The sequence below is a fragment of the Lissotriton vulgaris genome, chromosome 1_1 (assembly GCF_964263255.1).
Source record: "Lissotriton vulgaris chromosome 1_1, aLisVul1.2, whole genome shotgun sequence".
Taxonomy (NCBI): domain Eukaryota; kingdom Metazoa; phylum Chordata; class Amphibia; order Caudata; family Salamandridae; genus Lissotriton; species Lissotriton vulgaris.
In genome coordinates, this window is record NC_141685.1 from 1,371,656,105 (window position 1) to 1,371,681,104 (window position 25,000).

General features: G+C 41.5%; 12 non-coding genes across 12 annotated transcripts; all 12 read right to left on the reverse strand.

Moving 5' to 3' along the window:
* Positions 1-657: 657 nt before the first annotated feature.
* TRNAH-GUG (transfer RNA histidin (anticodon GUG)) lies at positions 658-729 on the reverse strand. The gene has a single exon. It is a non-coding gene; the product is annotated as a tRNA-His (tRNA).
* A 1,289-nt stretch (positions 730-2,018) lies between these two features.
* Positions 2,019-2,100, reverse strand: TRNAS-AGA (transfer RNA serine (anticodon AGA)). The gene has a single exon. It is a non-coding gene; the product is annotated as a tRNA-Ser (tRNA).
* A 2,860-nt stretch (positions 2,101-4,960) lies between these two features.
* On the reverse strand, positions 4,961-5,042 carry TRNAS-AGA (transfer RNA serine (anticodon AGA)). Its single transcript has one exon. It is a non-coding gene; the product is annotated as a tRNA-Ser (tRNA).
* A 1,499-nt stretch (positions 5,043-6,541) lies between these two features.
* On the reverse strand, positions 6,542-6,613 carry TRNAH-GUG (transfer RNA histidin (anticodon GUG)). The gene has a single exon. It is a non-coding gene; the product is annotated as a tRNA-His (tRNA).
* A 1,289-nt stretch (positions 6,614-7,902) lies between these two features.
* Positions 7,903-7,984, reverse strand: TRNAS-AGA (transfer RNA serine (anticodon AGA)). Its single transcript has one exon. It is a non-coding gene; the product is annotated as a tRNA-Ser (tRNA).
* Positions 7,985-9,483: 1,499 nt separating this feature from the next.
* On the reverse strand, positions 9,484-9,555 carry TRNAH-GUG (transfer RNA histidin (anticodon GUG)). Its single transcript has one exon. It is a non-coding gene; the product is annotated as a tRNA-His (tRNA).
* A 1,289-nt stretch (positions 9,556-10,844) lies between these two features.
* On the reverse strand, positions 10,845-10,926 carry TRNAS-AGA (transfer RNA serine (anticodon AGA)). Its single transcript has one exon. It is a non-coding gene; the product is annotated as a tRNA-Ser (tRNA).
* Positions 10,927-16,728: 5,802 nt separating this feature from the next.
* Positions 16,729-16,810, reverse strand: TRNAS-AGA (transfer RNA serine (anticodon AGA)). The gene has a single exon. It is a non-coding gene; the product is annotated as a tRNA-Ser (tRNA).
* Positions 16,811-18,310: 1,500 nt separating this feature from the next.
* TRNAH-GUG (transfer RNA histidin (anticodon GUG)) lies at positions 18,311-18,382 on the reverse strand. The gene has a single exon. It is a non-coding gene; the product is annotated as a tRNA-His (tRNA).
* A 1,289-nt stretch (positions 18,383-19,671) lies between these two features.
* Positions 19,672-19,753, reverse strand: TRNAS-AGA (transfer RNA serine (anticodon AGA)). The gene has a single exon. It is a non-coding gene; the product is annotated as a tRNA-Ser (tRNA).
* Positions 19,754-21,251: 1,498 nt separating this feature from the next.
* TRNAH-GUG (transfer RNA histidin (anticodon GUG)) lies at positions 21,252-21,323 on the reverse strand. The gene has a single exon. It is a non-coding gene; the product is annotated as a tRNA-His (tRNA).
* A 1,289-nt stretch (positions 21,324-22,612) lies between these two features.
* On the reverse strand, positions 22,613-22,694 carry TRNAS-AGA (transfer RNA serine (anticodon AGA)). The gene has a single exon. It is a non-coding gene; the product is annotated as a tRNA-Ser (tRNA).
* Between the last annotated feature and the right edge of the window lie 2,306 nt (positions 22,695-25,000).

The following is a 25,000-nucleotide window of genomic DNA, read 5'->3' on the forward strand; positions in this document are numbered from 1 at the left end:
GGTAGTCCTAGGGGCATCATGCTATGTAAGTAAAAGGTAAGACATGTACTGTGGTAGTTTGTATGTCCTAGTAGTATCAAACAGTCTATTACATTTTTCACTACTGTGAGGTCTGCCCCTCTCATAGGTTAGCATTGGGTATTCCCTTATACTTTTTGGGGGGTAATTCCATATCAGAGAGGAGAAGCTTTATTTATTCATTGATAAATCCTATCTACTGGTGAGGTTGGATTTAATCTTACTATTGTATAAATGCCATTTTTAGAGAGTGAGCATTTCTCTGCACTTACTGCTCTATTTGCATTGAAACCTGTCTTCGATTGACGTCTGGATTGGGCTGCGAGACAGCTACATATGTGCATTCCCTGTAGACAGCCACAACACAGGTCACTCAACTGCAACTGCATTCATCTGCATTCTGATTGGCCTGGGGGAGAGCTCCGCTCCCCTTACCGCAAATATGTTCAAGAACCATAATTTATGTCAGTAAGTACAGTACACCTACATCTTATAATCATGTGTGTTTAAATAATTTGTTGTTAGATCGTTTAAATATTGAAAAGGATCTGTTTTTAATAGACATTTTACAAAAACAACTGGTACATTTGGGAATTCTGTAAAGGAAAAACCCCACTGCCGTGACATTGCCAACCACAATGCCGTGACTCGGATTCGAACCGAGGTTGCTGCGGCCACAACGCAGAGTACTAACCACTATACGATCACGGCGAGCTACTTGGGCTCAATAACGTACAGTGACATGAAGAAATTATAATTCGGAACACTCAGGGCTACTCCTGTGATAGGCTGAATGTGTTCATTGCTTCCTCATTCCTTATACAAAGGCTTTATCTCCTCAGTGGTCGATAGGCTGAAACCGTTTCCTGGCCGCCTGCTTGTGAACTGGCAGGAGTCAAAGATCACACATACACTGGTGGGCCTGTGATGGGACACCAATGCAGAGAAACACACCTGGCGCAGATATTCTATTCTGTTTATTAGACCTGCATCTCCCCTGTACCTCCTCAAGCCATCTGTATTTGAAGCAAGAAAGAGTTAAGGAACGGTCCATCTACACTTTTATTGGGAGGATGCTGCCGTGAGCTCCTCCCAGCTAATCACACAAACAGCAGTAAAGCAAGATAACTACACAGTTAGGGGGGACTGCATGGTTAGGTTTTTGAGGAATTATTGAAACTGACCTCAGTGACCCATAATCAGAGCTGTGGCTAATGACTGCATGCCTAATTATGATGAAGCAAGCACCATGGCTCGTAGGGGCCCCATAACACACTTTTCTTAGCTCATTGAATTAAAGTATAAACTTCTGCCATGTGTGAGTGGTAAAGGCTTGTTAATTTTGTTGCTTTTCAAATTCACGTCTGACAACAAGACGAAGGAACATTGGGGCATTAGACGCTTTGGAAAGTAGCCACCAACCGCAGAGAAAGAGAGAAAGAGGGAAAAGATAGTATGAGGTGTGGAGAAAACAGCAGCAGGTACAAGGAGCTCAAATGAGATTAATGGCGCCTAAATAGAGCACGTAAAGGAACAGTTACAAATCTAAGAAAAGGGAAAGAAAAGACTAGGAAAAAACACAGAAAGAGCTTGTAGATGAAATTCTCTTCCAGGAACAGCAGGTTAAGAGAAATTACACAGGGAGCAGTTAAGCTTGTAACACGGGGGAGAATAGAAAAGAAAATGCAGTTTTATGAAGTGTGTTTGCCTAATCCAGCTAGCACTTTTATTTTATTTCTCTATTTGCTTCTTTTATTGGTAAAGTAAGTTTCAAGTGCATGCACAGGTATGACCGAGAGAGCCAGGGTATAAAAATTTGAAGCGTTTGCACCAGCGCTAATGAAGGACGAGAGTTATAGCAAAGATATGAAAGGGGGAGCGATAATAAATATGTGATATGGCAATAGTGACACCAAAATAAGCCACCTATTTATAAAACTGACATGGAAGAAATACTAAAGGTTAACTTCTGAAATTGTAGCCGATGTTAAAAAGATTCTCGTTGTCGGCAGGATTCGAACCTGCGCGGGGAAACCCCAATGGATTTCTAGTCCATCGCCTTAACTACTCGGCCACAACAACTGACTGCAAGGTGTGTGCACATAATCTGTATGCAAGTTTTCAAGGTGTCCCACAGCAAATTCCTGATATTCTGCAATGCACTTTTTAAAAATAAGGTTTTTTTCATCAGGCACATTCTCTCCTAAAAACAAAAATTGCATGCGTAGATCTCTAGTTTGGAATACCATAGGCTTGCATGCATACTCTCATGGGTCACTCAAGTTTTTTGGACCCTATTGCACTCTGTTTTCGTGCTGCTTTTAGTATATGTCCCATATTAAAGAAGTCTACCATCTTTGAGTATTTGAGGCTCCTTTGTAAGTGCTTTATATTTTTTCCTTGAAGAGCTATATAATAAAGGGGTCCGGGAAGGATTGCATTTATGGAAGATAAAAGAAGGCCCACTTGTCTCACCAAATGCTGTAGAGAAACCTGATGTTTTACTCATGTTATCCTTAGTTCGTTTTTGTTAGACCTTGCATTCTTAAGGTGGTCCCAACCCCACCTTATTGCTTTTCACCTCCGCATTTTGCTGTATCTTTTTGTTGGCCTTAGGACTCTGATCACTTTATCGCTACTAATCAGTGCTGAAGTGCACGTGCTTCTTCCCTAATCATGTGTATAATTGGAGTATACCTGACTGACAGATTTAATTTACTTGAAAGCCCCTTGTAAAGTGGTATACCATATACCCAGGGACTGATTGTGCCGCCCAAAGAAATAGCATTTCAAACCTGTCTCAAGCCTGCTACTGCAGTGCCTGTGCTGCAGTGTACTGCCACTTCGACTTGACATTTAAAACTACTTGCCAAGCCTTAAACTCCAATTTTATTACATATCAGTAACCCCTAAGGTAGGCCCTAGGTAGTCCTAGGGGCATCATGCTATGTAAGTAAAAGGTAAGACATGTACTGTGGTAGTTTGTATGTCCTAGTAGTATCAAACAGTCTATTACATTTTTCACTACTGTGAGGTCTGCCCCTCTCATAGGTTAGCATTGGGTATTCCCTTATACTTTTTGGGGGGTAATTCCATATCAGAGAGGAGAAGCTTTATTTATTTATTGATAAATCCTATCTACTGGTGAGGTTGGATTTAATCTTACTATTGTATAAATGCCATTTTTAGAGAGTGAGCATTTCTCTGCACTTACTGCTCTATTTGCATTGAAACCTGTCTTCGATTGACGTCTGGATTGGGCTGCGAGACAGCTACATATGTGCATTCCCTGTAGACAGCCACAACACAGGTCACTCAACTGCAACTGCATTCATCTGCATTCTGATTGGCCTGGGGGAGAGCTCCGCTCCCCTTACCGCCAATATGTTCAAGAACGATAATTTATGTCAGTAAGTACAGTATACCTACATCTTATAATCATGTGTGTTTAAATAATTTGTTGTTAGATCGTTTAAATATTGAAAAGGATCTGTTTTTAATAGACATTTTACAAAAACAACTGGTACATTTGGGAATTCTGTAAAGGAAAAACCCAACTGCCGTGACATTGCCAACCACAATGCCGTGATTCGGATTCGAACCGAGGTTGCTGATGCCACAACGCAGAGTACTAACCACTATACGATCACGGCGAGCTACTTGGGCTCAATAACGTACAGTGACATGAAGAAATTATAATTCGGAACACTCAGGGCTACTCCTGTGATAGGCTGAATGTGTTCATTGCTTCCTCATTCCTTATACAAAGGCTTTATCTCCTCAGTGGTTGATAGGCTGAAACCGTTTCCTGGCCGCCTGCTTGTGAACTGGCAGGAGTCAAAGATCACACATACACTGGTGGGCCTGTGATGGGACACCAATGCAGAGAAACACACCTGGCGCAGATATTCTATTCTGTTTATTAGACCTGCATCTCCCCTGTACCTCCTCAAGCCATCTGTATGTGAAGCAAGAAAGAGTTAAGGAACGGTCCATCTACACTTTTATTGGGAGGATGCTGCCGTGAGCTCCTCCCAGCTAATCACACAAACAGCAGTAAAGCAAGATAACTACACAGTTAGGGGGGACTGCATGGTTAGGTTTTTGAGGAATTATTGAAACTGACCTCAGTGACCCATAATCAGAACTGTGGCTAATGACTGCATGCCTAATTATGATGAAGCAAGCACCATGGCTCGTAGGGGCCCCACAACACACTTTTCTTAGCTCATTGAATTAAAGTATAAACTTCTGCCATGTGTGAGTGGTAAAGGCTTGTTAATTTTGTTGCTTTTCAAATTCACGTCTGACAACAAGACGAAGGAACATTGGGGCATCAGACGCTTTGGAAAGTAGCCACCAACCGCAGAGAAAGAGAGAAAGAGGGAAAAGACAGTATGAGGTGTGGAGAAAACAGCAGCAGGTACAAGGAGCTCAAATGAGATTAATGGCGCCTAAATAGAGCACGTAAAGGAACAGTTACAAATCTAAGAAAAGGGAAAGAAAAGACTAGGAAAAAACACAGAAAGAGCTTGTAGATGAAATTCTCTTCCAGGAACAGCAGGTTAAGAGAAATTACACAGGGAGCAGTTAAGCTTGTAACACGGGGGAGAATAGAAAAGAAAATGCAGTTTTATGAAGTGTGTTTGCCTAATCCAGCTAGCACTTTTATTTTATTTCTCTATTTGCTTCTTTTATTGGTAAAGTAAGTTTCAAGTGCATGCACAGGTATGACCGAGAGAGCCAGGGTATAATAATTTGAAGCGTTTGCTCCAGCGCTAATGAAGGACGAGAGTTATAGCAAAGATATGAAAGGGGGAGCGATAATAAATATGTGATATGGCAATAGTGACACCAAAATAAGCCACCTATTTATAAAACTGACATGGAAGAAATACTAAAGGTTAACTTCTGAAATTGTAGCCGATGTTAAAAAGATTCTCGTTGTCGGCAGGATTCGAACCTGCGCGGGGAGACCCCAATGGATTTCTAGTCCATCGCCTTAACCAGTCGGCCACAACAACTGACTGCAAGGTGTGTGCACATAATCTGTATGCAAGTTTTCAAGGTGTCCCACAGCAAATTCCTGATATTCTGCAAAGCACTTTTTAAAAATAAGGTTTTTTTCAGCAGACACATTCTCTCCTAAAAACAAAAATTGCATGCGTATATCTCTAGTTTGGAATACCATAGGCTTGCATGCATACTCTCATGGGTCACTCAAGTTTTTTGGACCCTATTGCACTCTGTTTTCGTGCTGCTTTTAGTATATGTCCCATATTAAAGAAGTCTACCATCTTTGAGTATTTGAGGCTCCTTTGTAAGTGCTTTATATTTTTTCCTTGAAGAGCTATATAATAAAGGGGTCCGGGAAGGATTGCATTTATGGAAGATAAAAGAAGGCCCACTTGTCTCACCAAATGCTGTAGAGAAACCTGATGTTTTACTCATGTTATCCTTAGTTCGTTTTTGTTAGACCTTGCATTCTTAAGGTGGTCCCAACCCCACCTTATTGCTTTTCACCTCCGCATTTTGCTGTATCTTTTTGTTGGCCTTAGGACTCTGATCACTTTATCGCTACTAATCAGTGCTGAAGTGCACGTGCTTCTTCCCTAATCATGTGTATAATTGGAGTATACCTGACTGACAGATTTAATTTACTTGAAAGCCCCTTGTAAAGTGGTGTACCATATACCCAGGGACTGATTGTGCCACCCAAAGAAATAGCATTTCAAACCTGTCTCAAGCCTGCTACTGCAGTGCCTGTGCTGCAGTGTACTGCCACTTCGACTTGGCATTTAAAACTACTTGCCAAGCCTTAAACTCCAATTTTATTACATATCAGTAACCCCTAAGGTAGGCCCTAGGTAGTCCTAGGGGCATCATGCTATGTAAGTAAAAGGTAAGACATGTACTGTGGTAGTTTGTATGTCCTAGTAGTATCAAACAGTCTATTACATTTTTCACTACTGTGAGGTCTGCCCCTCTCATAGGTTAGCATTGGGTATTCCCTTATACTTTTTGGGGGGTAATTCCATATCAGAGAGGAGAAGCTTTATTTATTTATTGATAAATCCTATCTACTGGTGAGGTTGGATTTAATCTTACTATTGTATAAATGCCATTTTTAGAGAGTGAGCATTTCTCTGCACTTACTGCTCTATTTGCATTGAAACCTGTCTTCGATTGACGTCTGGATTGGGCTGCGAGACAGCTACATATGTGCATTCCCTGTAGACAGCCACAACACAGGTCACTCAACTGCAACTGCATTCATCTGCATTCTGATTGGCCTGGGGGAGAGCTCCGCTCCCCTTACCGCAAATATGTTCAAGAACGATAATTTATGTCAGTAAGTACAGTACACCTACATCTTATAATCATGTGTGTTTAAATAATTTGTTGTTAGATCGTTTAAATATTGAAAAGGATCTGTTTTTAATAGACATTTTACAAAAACAACTGGTACATTTGGGAATTCTGTAAAGGAAAAACCCCACTGCCGTGACATTGCCAGCCACAATGCCGTGACTCGGATTCGAACCGAGGTTGCTGCAGCCACAACGCAGAGTACTAACCACTATACGATCACGGCGAGCTACTTGGGCTCAATAACGTACAGTGACATGAAGAAATTATAATTCGGAACACTCAGGGCTACTTCTGTGATAGGCTGAATGTGTTCATTGCTTCCTCATTCCTTATACAAAGGCTTTATCTCCTCAGTGGTCGATAGGCTGAAACCGTTTCCTGGCCGCCTGCTTGTGAACTGGCAGGAGTCAAAGATCACACATACACTGGTGGGCCTGTGATGGGACACCAATGCAGAGAAACACACCTGGCGCAGATATTCTATTCTGTTTATTAGACCTGCATCTCCCCTGTACCTCCTCAAGCCATCTGTATGTGAAGCAAGAAAGAGTTAAGGAACGGTCCATCTACACTTTTATTGGGAGGATGCTGCCGTGAGCTCCTCCCAGCTAATCACACAAACAGCAGTAAAGCAAGATAACTACACAGTTAGGGGGGACTGCATGGTTAGGTTTTTGAGGAATTATTGAAACTGACCTCAGTGACCCATAATCAGAGCTGTGGCTAATGACTGCATGCCTAATTATGATGAAGCAAGCACCATGGCTCGTAGGGGCCCCACAACACACTTTTCTTAGCTCATTGAATTAAAGTATAAACTTCTGCCATGTGTGAGTGGTAAAGGCTTGTTAATTTTGTTGCTTTTCAAATTCACGTCTGACAACAAGACGAAGGAATATTGGGGCATCAGACGCTTTGGAAAGTAGCCACCAACCGCAGAGAAAGAGAGAAAGAGGGAAAAGACAGTATGAGGTGTGGAGAAAACAGCAGCAGGTACAAGGAGCTCAAATGAGATTAATGGCGCCTAAATAGAGCACGTAAAGGAACAGTTACAAATCTAAGAAAAGGGAAAGAAAAGACTAGGAAAAAACACAGAAAGAGCTTGTAGATGAAATTCTCTTCCAGGAACAGCAGGTTAAGAGAAATTACACAGGGAGCAGTTAAGCTTGTAACACGGGGGAGAATAGAAAAGAAAATGCAGTTTTATGAAGTGTGTTTGCCTAATCCAGCTAGCACTTTTATTTTATTTCTCTATTTGCTTCTTTTATTGGTAAAGTAAGTTTCAAGTGCATGCACAGGTATGACCGAGAGAGCCAGGGTATAATAATTTGAAGCGTTTGCACCAGCGCTAATGAAGGACGAGAGTTATAGCAAAGATATGAAAGGGGGAGCGATAATAAATATGTGCTATGGCAATAGTGACACCAAAATAAGCCACCTATTTATAAAACTGACATGGAAGAAATACTAAAGGTTAACTTCTGAAATTGTAGCCGATGTTAAAAAGATTCTCGTTGTCGGCAGGATTCGAACCTGCGCGTGGAGACCCCAATGGATTTCTAGTCCATCGCCTTAACCACTCGGCCACAACAACTGACTGCAAGGTGTGTGCACATAATCTGTATGCAAGTTTTCAAGGTGTCCCACAGCAAATTCCTGATATTCTGCAATGCACTTTTTAAAAATAAGGTTTTTTTCAGCAGGCACATTCTCTCCTAAAAACAAAAATTGCATGCGTATATCTCTAGTTTGGAATACCATAGGCTTGCATGCATACTCTCATGGGTCACTCAAGTTTTTTGGACCCTATTGCACTCTGTTTTCGTGCTGCTTTTAGTATATGTCCCATATTAAAGAAGTCTACCATCTTTGAGTATTTGAGGCTCCTTTGTAAGTGCTTTATATTTTTTCCTTGAAGAGCTATATAATAAAGGGGTCCGGGAAGGATTGCATTTATGGAAGATAAAAGAAGGCCCACTTGTCTCACCAAATGCTGTAGAGAAACCTGATGTTTTACTCATGTTATCCTTAGTTCGTTTTTGTTAGACCTTGCATTCTTAAGGTGGTCCCAACCCCACCTTATTGCTTTTCACCTCCGCATTTTGCTGTATCTTTTTGTTGGCCTTAGGACTCTGATCACTTTATCGCTACTAATCAGTGCTGAAGTGCACGTGCTTCTTCCCTAATCATGTGTATAATTGGAGTATACCTGACTGACAGATTTAATTTACTTGAAAGCCCCTTGTAAAGTGGTATACCATATACCCAGGGACTGATTGTGCCGCCCAAAGAAATAGCATTTCAAACCTGTCTCAAGCCTGCTACTGCAGTGCCTGTGCTGCAGTGTACTGCCACTTCGACTTGACATTTAAAACTACTTGCCAAGCCTTAAACTCCAATTTTATTACATATCAGTAACCCCTAAGGTAGGCCCTAGGTAGTCCTAGGGGCATCATGCTATGTAAGTAAAAGGTAAGACATGTACTGTGGTAGTTTGTATGTCCTAGTAGTATCAAACAGTCTATTACATTTTTCACTACTGTGAGGTCTGCCCCTCTCATAGGTTAGCATTGGGTATTCCCTTATACTTTTTGGGGGGTAATTCCATATCAGAGAGGAGAAGCTTTATTTATTTATTGATAAATCCTATCTACTGGTGAGGTTGGATTTAATCTTACTATTGTATAAATGCCATTTTTAGAGAGTGAGCATTTCTCTGCACTTACTGCTCTATTTGCATTGAAACCTGTCTTCGATTGACGTCTGGATTGGGCTGCGAGACAGCTACATATGTGCATTCCCTGTAGACAGCCACAACACAGGTCACTCAACTGCAACTGCATTCATCTGCATTCTGATTGGCCTGGGGGAGAGCTCCGCTCCCCTTACCGCAAATATGTTCAAGAACGATAATTTATGTCAGTAAGTACAGTACACCTACATCTTATAATCATGTGTGTTTAAATAATTTGTTGTTAGATCGTTTAAATATTGAAAAGGATCTGTTTTTAATAGACATTTTACAAAAACAACTGGTACATTTGGGAATTCTGTAAAGGAAAAACCCCACTGCCGTGACATTGCCAGCCACAATGCCGTGACTCGGATTCGAACCGAGGTTGCTGCGGCCACAACGCAGAGTACTAACCACTATACGATCACAGCGAGCTACTTGGGCTCAATAACGTACAGTGACATGAAGAAATTATAATTCGGAACACTCAGGGCTACTCCTGTGATAGGCTGAATGTGTTCATTGCTTCCTCATTCCTTATACAAAGGCTTTATCTCCTCAGTGGTCGATAGGCTGAAACCGTTTCCTGGCCGCCTGCTTGTGAACTGGCAGGAGTCAAAGATCACACATACACTGGTGGGCCTGTGATGGGACACGAATGCAGAGAAACACACCTGGCGCAGATATTCTATTCTGTTTATTAGACCTGCATCTCCCCTGTACCTCCTCAAGCCATCTGTATTTGAAGCAAGAAAGAGTTAAGGAACGGTCCATCTACACTTTTATTGGGAGGATGCTGCCGTGAGCTCCTCCCAGCTAATCACACAAACAGCAGTAAAGCAAGATAACTACACAGTTAGGGGGGACTGCATGGTTAGGTTTTTGAGGAATTATTGAAACTGACCTCAGTGACCCATAATCAGAGCTGTGGCTAATGACTGCATGCCTAATTATGATGAAGCAAGCACCATGGCTCGTAGGGGCCCCATAACACACTTTTCTTAGCTCATTGAATTAAAGTATAAACTTCTGCCATGTGTGAGTGGTAAAGGCTTGTTAATTTTGTTGCTTTTCAAATTCACGTCTGACAACAAGACGAAGGAACATTGGGGCATTAGACGCTTTGGAAAGTAGCCACCAACCGCAGAGAAAGAGAGAAAGAGGGAAAAGATAGTATGAGGTGTGGAGAAAACAGCAGCAGGTACAAGGAGCTCAAATGAGATTAATGGCGCCTAAATAGAGCATGTAAAGGAACAGTTACAAATCTAAGAAAAGGGAAAGAAAAGACTAGGAAAAAACACAGAAAGAGCTTGTAGATGAAATTCTCTTCCAGGAACAGCAGGTTAAGAGAAATTACACAGGGAGCAGTTAAGCTTGTAACACGGGGGAGAATAGAAAAGAAAATGCAGTTTTATGAAGTGTGTTTGCCTAATCCAGCTAGCACTTTTATTTTATTTCTCTATTTGCTTCTTTTATTGGTAAAGTAAGTTTCAAGTGCATGCACAGGTATGACCGAGAGAGCCAGGGTATAAAAATTTGAAGCGTTTGCACCAGCGCTAATGAAGGACGAGAGTTATAGCAAAGATATGAAAGGGGGAGCGATAATAAATATGTGATATGGCAATAGTGACACCAAAATAAGCCACCTATTTATAAAACTGACATGGAAGAAATACTAAAGGTTAACTTCTGAAATTGTAGCCGATGTTAAAAAGATTCTCGTTGTCGGCAGGATTCGAACCTGCGCGGGGAAACCCCAATGGATTTCTAGTCCATCGCCTTAACTACTCGGCCACAACAACTGACTGCAAGGTGTGTGCACATAATCTGTATGCAAGTTTTCAAGGTGTCCCACAGCAAATTCCTGATATTCTGCAATGCACTTTTTAAAAATAAGGTTTTTTTCAGCAGGCACATTCTCTCCTAAAAACAAAAATTGCATGCGTAGATCTCTAGTTTGGAATACCATAGGCTTGCATGCATACTCTCATGGGTCACTCAAGTTTTTTGGACCCTATTGCACTCTGTTTTCGTGCTGCTTTTAGTATATGTCCCATATTAAAGAAGTCTACCATCTTTGAGTATTTGAGGCTCCTTTGTAAGTGCTTTATATTTTTTCCTTGAAGAGCTATATAATAAAGGGGTCCGGGAAGGATTGCATTTATGGAAGATAAAAGAAGGCCCACTTGTCTCACCAAATGCTGTAGAGAAACCTGATGTTTTACTCATGTTATCCTTAGTTCGTTTTTGTTAGACCTTGCATTCTTAAGGTGGTCCCAACCCCACCTTATTGCTTTTCACCTCCGCATTTTGCTGTATCTTTTTGTTGGCCTTAGGACTCTGATCACTTTATCGCTACTAATCAGTGCTGAAGTGCACGTGCTTCTTCCCTAATCATGTGTATAATTGGAGTATACCTGACTGACAGATTTAATTTACTTGAAAGCCCCTTGTAAAGTGGTATACCATATACCCAGGGACTGATTGTGCCGCCCAAAGAAATAGCATTTCAAACCTGTCTCAAGCCTGCTACTGCAGTGCCTGTGCTGCAGTGTACTGCCACTTCGACTTGACATTTAAAACTACTTGCCAAGCCTTAAACTCCAATTTTATTACATATCAGTAACCCCTAAGGTAGGCCCTAGGTAGTCCTAGGGGCATCATGCTATGTAAGTAAAAGGTAAGACATGTACTGTGGTAGTTTGTATGTCCTAGTAGTATCAAACAGTCTATTACATTTTTCACTACTGTGAGGTCTGCCCCTCTCATAGGTTAGCATTGGGTATTCCCTTATACTTTTTGGGGGGTAATTCCATATCAGAGAGGAGAAGCTTTATTTATTTATTGATAAATCCTATCTACTGGTGAGGTTGGATTTAATCTTACTATTGTATAAATGCCATTTTTAGAGAGTGAGCATTTCTCTGCACTTACTGCTCTATTTGCATTGAAACCTGTCTTCGATTGACGTCTGGATTGGGCTGCGAGACAGCTACATATGTGCATTCCCTGTAGACAGCCACAACACAGGTCACTCAATTGCAACTGCATTCATCTGCATTCTGATTGGCCTGGGGGAGAGCTCCGCTCCCCTTACCGCAAATATGTTCAAGAACGATAATTTATGTCAGTAAGTACAGTATACCTACATCTTATAATCATGTGTGTTTAAATAATTTGTTGTTAGATTGTTTAAATATTGAAAAGGATCTGTTTTTAATAGACATTTTACAAAAACAACTGGTACATTTGGGAATTCTGTAAAGGAAAAACCCCACTGCCGTGACATTGCCAACCACAATGCAGTGACTCGGATTCGAACCGAGGTTGCTGCGGCCGCAACGCAGAGTACTAACCACTATACGATCACGGCGAGCTACTTGGGCTCAATAACGTACAGTGACATGAAGAAATTATAATTCGGAACACTCAGGGCTACTCCTGTGATAGGCTGAATGTGTTCATTGCTTCCTCATTCCTTATACAAAGGCTTTATCTCCTCAGTGGTCGATAGGCTGAAACCGTTTCCTGGCCGCCTGCTTGTGAACTGGCAGGAGTCAAAGATCACACATACACTGGTGGGCCTGTGATGGGACACCAATGCAGAGAAACACACCTGGCGCAGATATTCTATTCTGTTTATTAGACCTGCATCTCCCCTGTACCTCCTCAAGCCATCTGTATGTGAAGCAAGAAAGAGTTAAGGAACGGTCCATCTACACTTTTATTGGGAGGATGCTGCCGTGAGCTCCTCCCAGCTAATCACACAAACAGCAGTAAAGCAAGGTAACTACACAGTTAGGGGGGACTGCATGGTTAGGTTTTTGAGGAATTATTGAAACTGACCTCAGTGACCCATAATCAGAGCTGTGGCTAATGACTGCATGCCTAATTATGATGAAGCAAGCACCATGGCTCGTAGGGGCCCCACAAAACACTTTTCTTAGCTCATTGAATTAAAGTATAAACTTCTGCCATGTGTGAGTGGTAAAGGCTTGTTAATTTTGTTGCTTTTCAAATTCACGTCTGACAACAAGACGAAGGAACATTGGGGCATCAGACGCTTTGGAAAGTAGCCACCAACCGCAGAGAAAGAGAGAAAGAGGGAAAAGACAGTATGAGGTGTGGAGAAAACAGCAGCAGGTACAAGGAGCTCAAATGAGATTAATGGCGCCTAAATAGAGCACGTAAAGGAACAGTTACAAATCTAAGAAAAGGGAAAGAAAAGACTAGGAAAAAACACAGAAAGAGCTTGTAGATGAAATTCTCTTCCAGGAACAGCAGGTTAAGAGAAATTACACAGGGAGCAGTTAAGCTTGTAACACGGGGGAGAATAGAAAAGAAAATGCAGTTTTATGAAGTGTGTTTGCCTAATCCAGCTAGCACTTTTATTTTATTTCTCTATTTGCTTCTTTTATTGGTAAAGTAAGTTTCAAGTGCATGCACAGGTATGACCGAGAGAGCCAGGGTATAATAATTTGAAGCGTTTGCACCAGCGCTAATGAAGGACGAGAGTTATAGCAAAGATATGAAAGGGGGAGCGATAATAAATATGTGCTATGGCAATAGTGACACCAAAATAAGCCACCTATTTATAAAACTGACATGGAAGAAATACTAAAGGTTAACTTCTGAAATTGTAGCCGATGTTAAAAAGATTCTCGTTGTCGGCAGGATTCGAACCTGCGCGGGGAGACCCCAATGGATTTCTAGTCCATCGCCTTAACCACTCGCCCACAACAACTGACTGCAAGGTGTGTGCACATAATTTGTATGCAAGTTTTGAAGGTGTCCCACAGCAAATTCCTGATATTCTGCAATGCACTTTTTAAAAATAAGGTTTTTTTCAGCAGGCACATTCTCTCCTAAAAACAAAAATTGCATGCGTATATCTCTAGTTTGGAATACCATAGGCTTGCATGCATACTCTCATGGGTCACTCAAGTTTTTTGGACCCTATTGCACTCTGTTTTCGTGCTGCTTTTAGTATATGTCCCATATTAAAGAAGTCTACCATCTTTGAGTATTTGAGGCTCCTTTGTAAGTGCTTTATATTTTTTCCTTGAAGAGCTATATAATAAAGGGGTCCGGGAAAGATTGCATTTATGGAAGATAAAAGAAGGCCCACTTGTCTCACCAAATGCTGTAGAGAAACCTGATGTTTTACTCATGTTATCCTTAGTTCGTTTTTGTTAGACCTTGCATTCTTAAGGTGGTCCCAACCCCACCTTATTGCTTTTCACCTCCGCATTTTGCTGTATCTTTTTGTTGGCCTTAGGACTCTGATCACTTTATCGCTACTAATCAGTGCTGAAGTGCACGTGCTTCTTCCCTAATCATGTGTATAATTGGAGTATACCTGACTGACAGATTTAATTTACTTGAAAGCCCCTTGTAAAGTGGTATACCATATACCCAGGGACTGATTGTGCCGCCCAAAGAAATAGCATTTCAAACCTGTCTCAAGCCTGCTACTGCAGTGCCTGTGCTGCAGTGTACTGCCACTTCGACTTGGCATTTAAAACTACTTGCCAAGCCTTAAATTCCAATTTTATTACATATCAGTAACCCCTAAGGTAGGCCCTAGGTAGTCCTAGGGGCATCATGCTATGTAAGTAAAAGGTAAGACATGTACTGTGGTAGTTTGTATGTCCTAGTAGTATCAAACAGTCTATTACATTTTTCACTACTGTGAGGTCTGCCCCTCTCATAGGTTAGCATTGGGTATTCCCTTATACTTTTTGGGGGGTAATTCCATATCAGAGAGGAGAAGCTTTATTTATTTATTGATAAATCCTATCTACTGGTGAGGTTGGATTTAATCTTACTATTGTATAAATGCCATTTTTAGAGAGTGAGCATTTCTCTGCACTTACTGCTCTATTTGCATTGAAACCTGTCTTCGATTGACGTCTGGATTGGGCTGCGAGACAGCTACATATGTGCATTCCCTGTAGACAGCCACAACACAGGTCACTCAACTGCAACTGCATTCATCTGCATTCTGATTGGCCTGGGGGAGAGCTCCGCTCCCCTTACCGCAAATATGGTCAAGAACGATAATTTATGTCAGTAAGTACAGTATACCTACATCTTATAATCATGTGTGTTTAAATAATTTGTTGTTAGATCGTTTAAATATTGAAAAGGATCTGTTTTTAATAGACATTTTACAAAAACAACTGGTACATTTGGGAATTCTGTAAAGGAAAAACCCAACTGCCGTGACATTGCCAACCACAATGCCGTGACTCGGATTCGAACCGAGGTTGCTGCGGCCACAAGGCAGAGTACTAACCACTATACGATCACGGCGAGCTACTTGGGCTCAATAACTTACAATGACATGAAGAAATTATAATTCGGAACACTCAGGGCTACTCCTGTGATAGGCTGAATGTGTTCATTGCTTCCTCATTCCTTATACAAAGGCTTTATCTCCTCAGTGGTTGATAGGCTGAAACCGTTTCCTGGCCGCCTGCTTGTGAACTGGCAGGAGTCAAAGATCACACATACACTGGTGGGCCTGTGATGGGACACCAATGCAGAGAAACACACCTGGCGCAGATATTCTATTCTGTTTATTAGACCTGCATCTCCCCTGTACCTCCTCAAGCCATCTGTATGTGAAGCAAGAAAGAGTTAAGGAACGGTCCATCTACACTTTTATTGGGAGGATGCTGCCGTGAGCTCCTCCCAGCTAATCACACAAACAGCAGTAAAGTAAGATAACTACACAGTTAGGGGGGACTGCATGGTTAGGTTTTTGAGGAATTATTGAAACTGACCTCAGTGACCCATAATCAGAGCTGTGGCTAATGACTGCATGCCTAATTATGATGAAGCAAGCACCATGGCTCGTAGGGGCCCCACAACACACTTTTCTTAGCTCATTGAATTAAAGTATAAACTTCTGCCATGTGTGAGTGGTAAAGGCTTGTTAATTTTGTTGCTTTTCAAATTCACGTCTGACAACAAGACGAAGGAACATTGGGGCATCAGACGCTTTGGAAAGTAGCCACCAACCGCAGAGAAAGAGAGAAAGAGGGAAAAGACAGTATGAGGTGTGGAGAAAACAGCAGCAGGTACAAGGAGCTCAAATGAGATTAATGGCGCCTAAATAGAGCACGTAAAGGAACAGTTACAAATCTAAGAAAAGGGAAAGAAAAGACTAGGAAAAAACACAGAAAGAGCTTGTAGATGAAATTCTCTTCCAGGAACAGCAGGTTAAGAGAAATTACACAGGGAGCAGTTAAGCTTGTAACACGGGGGAGAATAGAAAAGAAAATGCAGTTTTATGAAGTGTGTTTGCCTAATCCAGCTAGCACTTTTATTTTATTTCTCTATTTGCTTCTTTTATTGGTAAAGTAAGTTTCAAGTGCATGCACAGGTATGACCGAGAGAGCCAGGGTATAATAATTTGAAGCGTTTGCACCAGCGCTAATGAAGGACGAGAGTTATAGCAAAGATATGAAAGGGGGAGCGATAATAAATATGTGATATGGCAATAGTGACACCAAAATAAGCCACCTATTTATAAAACTGACATGGAAGAAATACTAAAGGTTAACTTCTGAAATTGTAGCCGATGTTAAAAAGATTCTCGTTGTCGGCAGGATTCGAACCTGCGCGTGGAGACCCCAATGGATTTCTAGTCCATCGCCTTAACCACTCGGCCACAACAACTGACTGCAAGGTATGTGCACATAATCTGTATGCAAGTTTTCAAGGTGTCCCACAGCAAATTCCTGATATTCTGCAATGCACTTTTTAAAAATAAGGTTTTTTTCAGCAGGCACATTCTCTCTAAAAAAGCAAAAATTGCATGCGTATATCTCTAGTTTGGAATACCATAGGCTTGCATGCATACTCTCATGGGTCACTCAAGTTTTTTGGACCCTATTGCACTCTGTTTTCGTGCTGCTTTTAGTATATGTCCCATATTAAAGAAGTCTACCATCTTTGAGTATTTGAGGCTCCTTTGTAAGTGCTTTATATTTTTTCCTTGAAGAGCTATATAATAAAGGGGTCCGGGAAGGATTGCATTTATGGAAGATAAAAGAAGGCCCACTTGTCTCACCAAATGCTGTAGAGAAACCTGATGTTTTACTCATGTTATCCTTAGTTCGTTTTTGTTAGACCTTGCATTCTTAAGGTGGTCCCAACCCCACCTTATTGCTTTTCACCTCCGCATTTTGCTGTATCTTTTTGTTGGCCTTAGGACTCTGATCACTTTATCGCTACTAATCAGTGCTGAAGTGCACGTGCTTCTTCCCTAATCATGTGTATAATTGGAGTATACCTGACTGACAGATTTAATTTACTTGAAAGCCCCTTGTAAAGTGGTATACCATATACCCAGGGACTGATTGTGCCGCCCAAAGAAATACCATTTCAAACCTGTCTCAAGCCTGCTACTGCAGTGCCTGTGCTGCAGTGTACTGCCACTTCGACTTGGCATTTAAAACTACTTGCCAAGCCTTAAACTCCAATTTTCTTACATATCAGTAACCCCTAAGGTAGGCCCTAGGTAGTCCTAGGGGCATCATGCTATGTAAGTAAAAGGTAAGACATGTACTGTGGTAGTTTGTATGTCCTAGTAGTATCAAACAGTCTATTACATTTTTCACTGCTGTGAGGTCTGCCCCTCTCATAGATTAGCATTGGGTATTCCCTTATACTTTTTGGGGGGTAATTCCATATCAGAGAGGAGAAGCTTTATTTATTTATTGATAAATCCTATCTACTGGTGAGGTTGGATTTAATCTTACTATTGTATAAATGCCATTTTTAGAGAGTGAGCATTTCTCTGCACTTACTGCTCTATTTGCATTGAAACCTGTCTTCGATTGACGTCTGGATTGGGCTGCGAGACAGCTACATATGTGCATTCCCTGTAGACAGCCACAACACAGGTCACTCAACTGCAACTGCATTCATCTGCATTCTGATTGGCCTGGGGGAGAGCTCCGCTCCCCTTACCGCAAATATGTTCAAGAACGATAATTTATGTCAGTAAGGACAGTATACCTACATCTTATAATCATGTGTGTTTAAATAATTTGTTGTTAGATCGTTTAAATATTGAAAAGGATCTGTTTTTAATAGACATTTTACAAAAACAACTGGTACATTTGGGAATTCTGTAAAGGAAAAACCCAACTGCCGTGACATTGCCAACCACAATGCCGTGACTCGGATTCGAACCGAGGTTGCTGCGGCCACAACGCAGAGTACTAACCACTATACGATCACGGCGAGCTACTTGGGCTCAATAACGTACAGTGACATGAAGAAATTATAATTCGGAACACTCAGGGCTACTCCTGTGATAGGCTGAATGTGTTCATTGCTTCCTCATTCCTTATACAAAGGCTTTATCTCCTCAGTGGTTGATAGGCTGAAACCGTTTCCTGGCCGCCTGCTTGTGAACTGGCAGGAGTCAAAGATCACACATACACTGGTGGGCCTGTGATGGGACACCAATGCAGAGAAACACACCTGGCGCAGATATTCTATTCTGTTTATTAGACCTGCATCTCCCCTGTACCTCCTCAAGCCATCTGTATGTGAAGCAAGAAAGAGTTAAGGAACGGTCCATCTACACTTTTATTGGGAGGATGCTGCCGTGAGCTCCTCCCAGCTAATCACACAAACAGCAGTAAAGCAAGATAACTACACAGTTAGGGGGGACTGCATGGTTAGGTTTTTGAGGAATTATTGAAACTGACCTCAGTGACCCATAATCAGAGCTGTGGCTAATGACTGCATGCCTAATTATGATGAAGCAAGCACCATGGCTCGTAGGGGCCCCACAACACACTTTTCTTAGCTCATTGAATTAAAGTATAAACTTCTGCCATGTGTGAGTGGTAAAGGCTTGTTAATTTTGTTGCTTTTCAAATTCACGTCTGACAACAAGATGAAGGAACATTGGGGCATCAGACGCTTTGGAAAGTAGCCACCAACCGCAGAGAAAGAGAGAAAGAGGGAAAAGACAGTATGAGGTGTGGAGAAAACAGCAGCAGGTACAAGGAGCTCAAATGAGATTAATGGCGCCTAAATAGAGCACGTAAAGGAACAGTTACAAATCTAAGAAAAGGGAAAGAAAAGACTAGGAAAAAACACAGAAAGAGCTTGTAGATGAAATTCTCTTCCAGGAACAGCAGGTTAAGAGAAATTACACAGGGAGCAGTTAAGCTTGTAACACGGGGGAGAATAGAAAAGAAAATGCAGTTTTATGAAGTGTGTTTGCCTAATCCAGCTAGCACTTTTATTTTATTTCTCTATTTGCTTCTTTTATTGGTAAAGTAAGTTTCAAGTGCATGCACAGGTATGACCGAGAGAGCCAGGGTATAATAATTTGAAGCGTTTGCACCAGCGCTAATGAAGGACGAGAGTTATAGCAAAGATATGAAAGGGGGAGCGATAATAAATATGTGATATGGCAATAGTGACACCAAAATAAGCCACCTATTTATAAAACTGACATGGAAGAAATACTAAAGGTTAACTTCTGAAATTGTAGCCGATGTTAAAAAGATTCTCGTTGTCGGCAGGATTCGAACCTGCGCGGGGAGACCCCAATGGATTTCTAGTCCATCGCCTTAACCACTCGGCCACAACAACTGACTGCAAGGTGTGTGCACATAATCTGTATGCAAGTTTTCAAGGTGTCCCACAGCAAATTCCTGATATTCTGCAATGCACTTTTTAAAAATAAGGTTTTTTTCAGCAGGCACATTCTCTCCTAAAAACAAAAATTGCATGCGTATATCTCTAGTTTGGAATACCATAGGCTTGCATGCATACTCTCATGGGTCACTAAAGTTTTTTGGACCCTATTGCACTCTGTTTTCGTGCTGCTTTTTGTATATGTCCCATATTAAAGAGGTCTACCATCTTTGAGTATTTGAGGCTCCTTTGTAAGTGCTTTATATTTTTTCCTTGAAGAGCTATATAATAAAGGGGTCCGGGAAGGATTGCATTTATGGAAGATAAAAGAAGGCCCACTTGTCTCACCAAATGCTGTAGAGAAACCTGATGTTTTACTCATGTTATCCTTAGTTCGTTTTTGTTAGACCTTGCATTCTTAAGGTGGTCCCAACCCCACCTTATTGCTTTTCACCTCCGCATTTTGCTGTATCTTTTTGTTGGCCTTAGGACTCTGATCACTTTATCGCTACTAATCAGTGCTGAAGTGCACGTGCTTCTTCCCTAATCATGTGTATAATTGGAGTATACCTGACTGACAGATTTAATTTACTTGAAAGCCCCTTGTAAAGTGGTATACCATATACCCAGGGACTGATTGTGCCGCCCAAAGAAATAGCATTTCAAACCTGTCTCAAGCCTGCTACTGCAGTGCCTGTGCTGCAGTGTACTGCCACTTCGACTTGGCATTTAAAACTACTTGCCAAGCCTTAAACTCCAATTTTATTACATATCAGTAACCCCTAAGGTAGGCCCTAGGTAGTCCTAGGGGCATCATGCTATGTAAGTAAAAGGTAAGACATGTACTGTGGTAGTTTGTATGTCCTAGTAGTATCAAACAGTCTATTACATTTTTCACTACTGTGAGGTCTGCCCCTCTCATAGGTTAGCATTGGGTATTCCCTTATACTTTTTGGGGGGTAATTCCATATCAGAGAGGAGAAGCTTTATGTATTTATTGATAAATCCTATCTACTGGTGAGGTTGGATTTAATCTTACTATTGTATAAATGCCATTTTTAGAGAGTGAGCATTTCTCTGCACTTACTGCTCTATTTGCATTGAAACCTGTCTTCGATTGACGTCTGGATTGGGCTGCGAGACAGCTACATATGTGCATTCCCTGTAGACAGCCACAACACAGGTCACTCAACTGCAACTGCATTCATCTGCATTCTGATTGGCCTGGGGGAGAGCTCCGCTCCCCTTACCGCAAATATGTTCAAGAACGATAATTTATGTCAGTAAGTACAGTATACCTACATCTTATAATCATGTGTGTTTAAATAATTTGTTGTTAAATCGTTTAAATATTGAAAAGGATCTGTTTTTAATAGACATTTTACAAAAACAACTGGTACATTTGGGAATTCTGTAAAAGAAAAACCCAACTGCCTGACATTGCCAACCACAATGCCATGACTCGGATTCGAACCGAGGTTGCTGCGGCCACAACGCAGAGTACTAACCACTATACGATCACGGCGAGCTACTTGGGCTCAATAACGTACAGTGACATGAAGAAATTATAATTCGGAACACTCAGGGCTACTCCTGTGATAGGCTGAATGTGTTCATTGCTTCCTCATTCCTTATACAAAGGCTTTATCTCCTCAGTGGTTGATAGGCTGAAACCGTTTCCTGGCCGCCTGCTTGTGAACTGGCAGGAGTCAAAGATCACACATACACTGGTGGGCCTGTGATGGGACACCAATGCAGAGAAACACACCTGGCGCAGATATTCTATTCTGTTTATTAGACCTGCATCTCCCCTGTACCTCCTCAAGCCATCTGTATGTGAAGCAAGAAAGAGTTAAGGAACGGTCCATCTACACTTTTATTGGGAGGATGCTGCCGTGAGCTCCTCCCAGCTAATCACACAAACAGCAGTAAAGCAAGATAACTACACAGTTAGGGGGGACTGCATGGTTAGGTTTTTGAGGAATTATTGAAACTGACCTCAGTGACCCATAATCAGAGCTGTGGCTAATGACTGCATGCCTAATTATGATGAAGCAAGCACCATGGCTCGTAGGGGCCCCACAACACACTTTTCTTAGCTCATTGAATTAAAGTATAAACTTCTGCCATGTGTGAGTGGTAAAGGCTTGTTAATTTTGTTGCTTTTCAAATTCACGTCTGACAACAAGACGAAGGAACATTGGGGCATCAGACGCTTTGGAAAGTAGCCACCAACCGCAGAGAAAGAGAGAAAGAGGGAAAAGACAGTATGAGGTGTGGAGAAAACAGCAGCAGGTACAAGGAGCTCAAATGAGATTAATGGCGCCTAAATAGAGCACGTAAAGGAACAGTTACAAATCTAAGAAAAGGGAAAGAAAAGACTAGGAAAAAACACAGAAAGAGCTTGTAGATGAAATTCTCTTCCAGGAACAGCAGGTTAAGAGAAATTACACAGGGAGCAGTTAAGCTTGTAACACGGGGGAGAATAGAAAAGAAACTGCAGTTTTATGAAGTGTGTTTGCCTAATCCAGCTAGCACTTTTATTTTATTTCTCTATTTGCTTCTTTTATTGGTAAAGTAAGTTTCAAGTGCATGCACAGGTATGACCGAGAGAGCCAGGGTATAATAATTTGAAGCGTTTGCACCAGCGCTAATGAAGGACGAGAGTTATAGCAAAGATATGAAAGGGGGAGCGATAATAAATATGTGATATGGCAATAGTGACACCAAAATAAGCCACCTATTTATAAAACTGACAAGGAAGAAATACTAAAGGTTAACTTCTGAAATTGTAGCCGATGTTAAAAAGATTCTCGTTGTCGGCAGGATTCGAACCTGCGCGGGGAGACCCCAATGGATTTCTAGTCCATCGCCTTAACCACTCGGCCACAACAACTGACTGCAAGGTGTGTGCACATAATCTATATGCAAGTTTTCAAGGTGTCCCACAGCAAATTCCTGATATTCTGCAATGCACTTTTTAAAAATAAGGTTTTTTTCAGCAGGCACATTCTCTCCTAAAAACAAAAATTGCATGCGTATATCTCTAGTTTGGAATACCATAGGCTTGCATGCATACTCTCATGGGTCACTCAAATTTTTTGGACCCTATTGCACTCTGTTTTCGTTCTGCTTTTAGTATATGTCCCATATTAAAGAAGTCTACCATCTTTGAGTATTTGAGGCTCCTTTGTAAGTGCTTTATATTTTTTCCTTGAAGAGCTATATAATAAAGGGGTCCGGGAAGGATTGCATTTATGGAAGATAAAAGAAGGCCCACTTGTCTCACCAAATGCTGTAGAGAAACCTGATGTTTTACTCATGTTATCCTTAGTTCGTTTTTGTTAGACCTTGCATTCTTAAGGTGGTCCCAACCCCACCTTATTGCTTTTCACCTCCGCATTTTGCTGTATCTTTTTGTTGGCCTTAGGACTCTGATCACTTTATCGCTACTAATCAGTGCTGAAGTGCACGTGCTTCTTCCCTAATCATGTGTATAATTGGAGTATACCTGACTGACAGATTTAATTTACTTGAAAGCCCCTTGTAAAGTGGTATACCATATACCCAGGGACTGATTGTGCCGCCCAAAGATATAGCATTTCAAACCTGTCTCAAGCCTGCTACTGCAGTGCCTGTGCTGCAGTGTACTGCCACTTCGACTTGGCATTTAAAACTACTTGCCAAGCCTTAAACTCCAATTTTATTACATATCAGTAACCCCTAAGGTAGGCCCTAGGTAGTCCTAGGGGCATCATGCTATGTAAGTAAAAGGTAAGACATGTACTGTGGTAGTTTGTATGTCCTAGTAGTATCAAACAGTCTATTACATTTTTCACTACTGTGAGGTCTGCCCCTCTCATAGGTTAGCATTGGGTATTCCCTTATACTTTTTGGGGGGTAATTCCATATCAGAGAGGAGAAGCTTTATTTATTTACTGATAAATCCTATCTACTGGTGAGGTTGGATTTAATCTTACTATTGTATAAATGCCATTTTTAGAGAGTGAGCATTTCTCTGCACTTACTGCTCTATTTGCATGAAAACCTGTCTTCAATTGACGTTTGGATTGGGCTGAGAGACAGCTACATATGTGCATTCCCTGTAGACAGCCACAACACAGGTCACTCAACTGCAACTGCATTCATCTGCATTCTGATTGGCCTGGGGGAGAGCTCCGCTCCCCTTACCGCAAATATGTTCAAGAACGATAATTTATGTCAGTAAGGACAGTATACCTACATCTTATAATCATGTGTGTTTAAATAATTTGTTGTTAGATCGTTTAAATATTGAAAAGGATCTGTTTTTAATAGACATTTTACAAAAACAACTGGTACATTTGGGAATTCTGTAAAGGAAAAACCCAACTGCCGTGACATTGCCAACCACAATGCCGTGACTAGGATTCGAACCGAGGTTGCTGCGGCTACAACGCAGAGTACTAACCACTATACGATCACGGCGAGCTACTTGGGCTCAATAACGTACAGTGACATGAAGAAATTATAATTCGGAACACTCAGGGCTACTCCTGTGATAGGCTGAATGTGTTCATTGCTTCCTCATTCCTTATACAAAGGCTTTATCTCCTCAGTGGTTGATAGGCTGAAACCGTTTCCTGGCCGCCTGCTTGTGAACTGGCAGGAGTCAAAGATCACACATACACTGGTGGGCCTGTGATGGGACACCAATGCAGAGAAACACACCTGGCGCAGATATTCTATTCTGTTTATTAGACCTGCATCTCCCCTGTACCTCCTCAAGCCATCTGTATGTGAAGCAAGAAAGAGTTAAGGAACGGTCCATCTACACTTTTATTGGGAGGATGCTGCCGTGAGCTCCTCCCAGCTAATCACACAAACAGCAGTAAAGCAAGATAACTACACAGTTAGGGGGGACTGCATGGTTAGGTTTTTGAGGAATTATTGAAACTGACCTCAGTGACCCATAATCAGAGCTGTGGCTAATGACTGCATGCCTAATTATGATGAAGCAAGCACCATAGCTCGTAGGGGCCCCACAACACACTTTTCTTAGCTCATTGAATTAAAGTATAAACTTCTGCCATGTGTGAGTGGTAAAGGCTTGTTAATTTTGTTGCTTTTCAAATTCACGTCTGACAACAAGACGAAGGAACATTGGGGCATCAGACGCTTTGGAAAGTAGCCACCAACCGCAGAGAAAGAGAGAAAGAGGGA